The sequence below is a fragment of the Elephantulus edwardii genome, unplaced genomic scaffold (genome assembly GCF_000299155.1).
Source record: "Elephantulus edwardii isolate Elephantulus edwardi_28Jun2011 unplaced genomic scaffold, EleEdw1.0 scaffold00010, whole genome shotgun sequence".
NCBI classification, from domain to species: domain Eukaryota; kingdom Metazoa; phylum Chordata; class Mammalia; order Macroscelidea; family Macroscelididae; genus Elephantulus; species Elephantulus edwardii.
The window spans coordinates 11057680-11064808 of record NW_006399760.1 but is presented as its reverse complement, the minus strand read 5'-3'; positions in this window follow the sequence as shown (position 1 = coordinate 11064808).

Genomic DNA, 7129 nt, shown 5'->3' with positions numbered 1-7129 from the left:
CTAGGACAGGAGCTGATTGTGGAACAGACCACCAACTAACTACTCATATGCAAGTTCAAGCTGAAGCTGAGGAAAATTAAACCAAGTGCACGGGAACCAAAATATGACTTTTAGTCTATCCCCCAGAATTTCAGAATCATCTCAGGAACAGGTTTGAGGCCTTGAACACTAATGAGCGAAGACCAGATAAGTTGTGGGAGGATATCAAGGGTATCATCCAGGAAGAGTGTAAACGGTCATTGAAAGGACAGAAGACCAAAATAGATGTCAGAAGAGACCCTGAAAATTGCACTGGAGCACAGAGAAGCCAAAGCACAAGGAAGAACTCAAGATACCAAAGAGTTGAATAAAAGATTTCAAAAGGCAGCATGGGATGACAAAGTAAAATATTACAATTAAATGTGCAAGGAGTTGGAGTCAGAAAATCAAAAGGGCCAAACTCGTTCAGCATTTCTTAAGCTCAAGGAACTGAAGAATAAATTCAAACCTCCAGTTGCTATAATCAAGGATGCTTTAGGAAGAATATTAAATGATCCAGGAAGTATTAAAAGAAGATGGAAAGAATATACTGAGTCACTGTATCGAAAGGACTTGGCAGACACAGAAGAATTTCATGAAACAACATAGGAGCAAGAACCTATGGTGATGAAGGAAGAAATTCAAGCTGCTTTGGAGCAGAGAGCAAAAAATAAGGCCCCCGGAATAGACGGTATACCAATTGACATATTTCAGCTCACAGATGTTGCCCTGGATGTGCTCACCAAGTTGTGCCAAGAAATCTGAAGAACAACTACTTGGCCAACTGACTGGAAGAGATCTACATTTGTTCCCATTCTAAAGAAGGGTGACCCAACCGAGTGTGGAAACTATAGAACAATCTCATTATTTTCACATGCAAGCAAGATTATACTTAAGATTATACAAAAACGACTGGAACAACACATCAGTAGAGAACTGCCAGAAGTCCAGGCTGGGTTTAGAAGGGGTCGTGGTACTAGGGATATTGTAGCTAATGTTAGATAGATCTTGGCTGAAATCAGGGGTTTTTTTGGGGGGTCTTTTCTATATGGTGTTTGCTCAGCTTCTTCAATATATATTCTTTAATTCTTCATTATACCTGGAAAGTTTTTGTCTCGTAATTCTTCGACAACTTTTTTATGCCTTTACCTGCCGCTTCTTGATCTGTGATTTTAATTATGTGCATTTTATTTCTCTTGATGGTGTCCCACATTATTCTTAGGCTTTCTTCTTTTTCCTTCCTTTTTATTTCTGCTTTTTTTTCTAGGAGATTAGTGGTGACAATTGTGTCTTCTCTTTCTCTGCTTCTATGTTCTGTCTCTTCAACTCTGTTTATGTGTCCCTCCAACATGTTGACAGCATCTGAAAAATTGGTCCCTCATATTGTGGATTGTGTTTTCTTGTTTTTCCAGAGCCTCTAATGTCTCATTTGTTTTATCTACATTGTCTTGGATTGCTTTTTTAAGTTCCTCTTGGTTTTGTTTTGTTTTGTTTTTTTCCCCCAGATTCATGTAATTCTTTGTGTTTGTCTTTCACCCATTGTTTCAATTAATTATTGTTCTTTGAGTTTTCCATCAGAAAGTTCCTCAGACTTTCTGGGTTTAGGAAATCCGTTGATTATGTGTCACTTTTTTGGGTGACATTTTGTTTTGGCTTTGTGTATGTTATGAAGTTGTTTGCTTCTTCCATGCCATTGCTGTGATAGTGTTTTTCATGCTTGAGGTCTTAAAAGGCTCTTGGTCTGATGACCTTGCCTCAGGAAGTCACTGTTTGAGAGGAGATCAGGACAGCTGTTCTGCCTAAGGAGAGAGAGATGGCCTGTGAATTAGCAGCTTTCTCTGTCATGGAACTGCTGTAGGTAGGGAGGGTTTAAAGTGCTGTAGGCTAAAGGCAGTTCAAGCTCTGGGAGGGGGCAGGAAATGGTTTCACCTGTGATATTAGTGTCCTTGGTACAGTCCAGAGGGGCAGCAATGGATTGTCCTTCACATGTTCAGGACAGAGCATCCAGGTTGTGGACAGGGACAACCATGTGGCAGGGATGGGTCCTCCAGGAGGTGGGGCTGAGAATCCACATGGTGGGGCTGGTACATCCAGACTGAGGAGCTAGGAGCCTTCAGTAAGTGCGGCTGCAGTCCAGTACTCCAGCAGGAGAATAGTCCAGGGCACACTAACAAATTTTTAAGACAGGTACTTAGCTGATTAACTGAAAGAAATTAGCACATGAATTTGACAACATGTGTGTTTGGTGACGCGTGGGTTTGGTGATGCACAGCACAGGCTGTAATTTGATTTCTTGACGGCTGCTCTGTGAATGGTTTTGATAAGGGAGTTAAGTAAAATTAAGTCCTTGATAGAATCAATCTTTTCACCATTTATCATGCCATTGCTTATTGGTCTAGATACGAGGTTTTCTTTTCTAAGCTGTCATCAGTCCTGAAGGCTGTGATCTTCATTGTTTCATGTTCTCTCCACTTTGAGTAAGCAAGATTGTATCATATGCACATCAGTGGTTGCTGATGAATCTTCCTCCAATCCTGATTGCATATTCTTTATATAATGTAGTTTATAGGTTACAGAACCATATTATTTGTTCAACATACAAGGATAGATACAGATTTAATATGGTGAATGGATTCAGTCTTGACACTCACCATTTCTGACTTAAAACCATGCAGTATCTCCTTGTGTTTGAATGACTACATGTTGGTCTTTGTATAGAATAGGCATGAACATAAGTATTATGAAAGTTCCAATCCATGCAGTTTTATTAATAATTTCATATGATCAGTGAAATTGAGTACTTTTGCATAGTCAATAAAACAGGAAAATAACTTCCTGGTATCCTTTGCTTTCATCAAAGATCTGTCTGGTATCAGCCCTTTCTCTGCTTCTGAATCCAGTTTGAATTTTTGGCAGTTTCATTTTAATGTACTGCCCTAGTTATTTTTTAGTAACCTTCAAACTTTTCTTGTAGGTGCTATTAATGGTATTGCTTGATCATATCTGCATTCTCTTGAATCACTTCTTTTTTGATTGGGCCTCTTCCAGGTGCTTGACTAGGTAGCTGTATTTCAAATTTTGCCTGTAGAATCTTTCACCATTACAGCTTGTGGATTTCAGTCATACGCCTTTGCATTAACAGCACAGCTTCTTACCTCTAGTTCACTCAAACTCCTTGAATATAACAGGGGTGTTTTGATTCCCCCACCCCCTTCATTTCTTGTAGCTAGGAAGAACTTGGTTTGGTCCTTTCAGTTTGGTTTCATAACTTCATGCCTTGGTGAATTTCATTATAATATTTTCTCTGTCATAACTATCCTATGAAATCTTCTGCTCCATTTTTTTCTGCATAATTTCTTCAGTTCAATTTGTTTTTGTTATGCACCATAGAGTCAGAACTGACCCATAGCTAACCCTCCATCAGGCTTTCAGAGGCTGTAAATCACACTGGTGGAGATTGTGCATCCTTTTCCCGTGGATCAGCTGGTGGATTCTAACTATGTTCCTCACTTTGTTATTATTATTAGGTGCTGTCAAGTTGAGTACAACTAATAACAACCTTATGAACAGCAGATCTGAGCCTCCGTCCTATCCTTTGCTATCCTCACACCTCCGGGCACACTAGAGACCATTGTGACAGTCACCATTCAGTCTACTTGGTGGAGAGTCTTTCTCTCCTTTGCCAATCCTGCACCCTTCTTAGCATCATGTTCCTCTCCAAGGAATAGCCCCTACTAGCAACATGATGAAAGTATGTGTAGCGAAGCCTCATCATCCTTGCTTCCAAAGAGCACTTTGGCTGCACCTTCTTTAAGACATATTTGTTTGTTCTTTGGAAGGGGTCTTTGTGCTTAAATGTCAATTGGTGGTCCCTTGGGCCTGCAGCCCTCAAGCCTGGTGTGAAGATGAAATTTATTTTTCACTTTAACTACTCAAATTCAAGATTTCTGGTGGTGTAGTTCGTAGTCACTTGTGCTATTAACACAAAGCTGTAGCTGTCCTGAGAGAAAAAGAATGACAGCCTTCTACTATAGGATTTATAACTTTCAAAAACTTGTTTTAAGGTCTGCTATGAGTTTGTTCTGACATGAAGGCAATGAGAATTGACAGTCTAGAGATTTTAGACATTTGTTCTTGTCTTTCTTATGACCTTTTCCTTTCTTCATGGTTGATGGCCTTGATATCATGCCAAAACTTGTCTAGTCTCTGGTCATTAGTGTTCAGTGTATCAAATTTGTTCCTGAGAGAATTTCTAAATTCAGATGGGGTAAATGGAAATTTGTGCTTTGGTTGTTGTAGACTTTCTTTTATCTTCTTTAAATTGTGTTTGGACTGGAATATGTATAGTTGGAGAAATAAACACTTATGTGGATGTCAGAAGAAATTCTGAATATTGCACTAAAATGCCAAGAAGCCTGGGCAAGGGAAAGGTAATAGGAAGTTAAAGATCTGAACAGAAGATTTTAGAGGGCAGCTTGAGAAGACAAATTATAGTATTAAAATGAAATGTGTAAAGAGCTGGAGTCAGACAATCAAAAGGGACAGACTTTCTTGGCATTTCTTAAGCTGAAAGAACTGAAGAACAAATGTAAGCTTTTGAGTGGTGATACTTAAAGGTGCTATGGACAGAATATTGAATGGCCCAGGAAGCATTAAAAAAAGATAGAAGGAGTATATAGAATCACTGTACCAGAAAGAATTGCCGGACACAGAAGAATGTAGTGAGCAAGAGACAATTGTGATGAAGGAGGAAATTAAAAGTGCTTTGAAGAAGTTGGCAAAAACCAAGGCCTCAGAAAGTGATGGAAAGCCAGTTGATATATTTCAACGCACAGATGTAGTTCTGGTTGTACTACCCCTGTAATGCCAAGAAATACTGAGGACATCTACCTGTCAAATGACTGGAAGAGATCCTTCCAAGAGAGTGTGGAAATTATTCACCTGTATCACTGATGTCACACACAAGCAAAATCTTCCTGAAGATTATAAAAAATCAGTGACTGGAACAATACTTGGACAGAGAACTACCAGAAATACAAGCTGGGTTTAGAAGAGGCCATGGCCCTAGGGATACTATCCCCAATGGATCATATCAGAAAGCAGATTAACAGAGGAATGTCTGTGGTTCATTGACTATGCAAAGGCATTTGACTTCATAAATCACAATAAATTGTGGCTAATCTTGAGAAGAATAGGAATCCCATAACTCTTGATCATGCTCATGTGAAACTTAGATCAGGAAACAGTCCTCAGAACAGAGCAAAGAAACGTACATGGTTCAAAATCAGGAATGTATCAGGGATGCATCCCATTTCCATACCTTTTTAATCTATATGGTGAATAGATCATTGAGGAGGCTGGACTTTAGGAGGAGGAGTGTGGCATCAGAATTGGAAGAAGACTCATCAACAATCTGCATTATGCAGATGACTCAACCTTGCTTGATGAAACTGAAGGAGACCTGAAGTGTTTGCTACAGAACGTCAAGGACTATAGTCTTCAATATGGATTGAAGCTCAGCATCAAGAAAAAAAACAAAGATTCTTACCACTGTTTCAATTGGCAGTGCCCTGATACATGGAGAAGAGATTGAGATTGTTAAGAACTTCAGTTTGGTTTGTTCCTCAGTCAACACTCTTGGCACCAGTAGTCAGGAAATTGAAAGATGAATTACATTAGGAAAATCTGCTGTTCAAGACCTCTCCAGAGTACTGAAGAGCAATGGTGTCTGTCTAGAGACTAAGGTGCTCCTTATCCAGGCTGTGGATATCATAATTACTATGCATCACAGAGCTAAACAGTGACTAAAGATGACAGAAGAATCGATGTCTTTGAGTTATGAAGGTAGAGAAGAGTATGGAACATTAGATGGAATGCCAAGAGAACAAACAAATTTATACTAAAGAGGGTGAAGCCAGGTTGCTGTTTGGAGGCAAGTATTTTGGAGTCCCATCGCCTCACAAACTTTGCACATGTTGCTTGGAGGGATTGGCCCTTTGAGAAGGACATCATACTTGGAAGGGTGGAGTGACATCTCAGGAAAGGAAGTCCCTCAATGAGATGGATTGATACAGTAACTGGGGCACTGGAAGTAGGTATGTCTGGGAGAATGAGACTGGCTCAGGATAAGGTAAGTTTCAGAGCTATTGTGCATAGATAGCTATGAGTCCTAGTAGACTTGATGGCACTAATAACAAGCTCACAATGACAGTCTTTACCACTGAGTAGTTAAAAATCTTAAACAATGCTTGCGCCAGGCAGGAACTATAAGTTTTATTCTGATGATTCATTTAGTGGAATTTTGTCATATCAGATAGATAAACTTGTACCTTTGCAGAAATGTTTGGAGAATAGTGCACCATCTAGATTTTGTACTTAGCTGACTATTTCTTTTCTTTACTCAAAAGTTTCAGTCTTTAGCATCTCCAGGATTTCAAAATCCCAGTTTACCCTTGCCATTCTCATCTTTTTCTTAAAATAGTGACTAGCTAATAATATGCCCATGTGATATTTAAAAATAGTGATAGAGCTTTTATTACCACATCTATTTGTCTCAAATTTACTTAGCCCTCATCTAAACAATATTTGCGCTTTTAAAACTGTAACATTAATGATCTCTAAATTCTATCCAACTTTTCTGTTGTCAGCTTCTCAAATCATTAACCAATATCTTAGACCAAAAAGATATATGGTAACTAAAAGTGAATTAATTCAATAAATAATGGAACATGATATAATTTTAGCTAGTACTACTTCTATTATGCTAAACACTGTGACACTGATGAGTCAAATGTACCCATGGTGGACAGTGTTTGGTGGAGCTCCTTGATTTAAAAAAGCTTGGAAGCAGGAGTGGCATCCATTTCAAAAACAGCTTGCCTCCAGAAACTTTATGAACTTGGAAAAACAATGAAAGTCACGCAAGTGTCGAGGACTTTCGTTCATAGGGTCGCTATGAGTCATCTATGCCTTGACAACACTAAACAACAACAACAACAATAACTTCTATTAGATTTGTATATTTCTGTAGAACTTTGAAAGGAGGGAAAATTCACTGTTTTTTTTTTAAATTATTAAATTTTATTAGTTTTAATGAACATTTACAGGGATT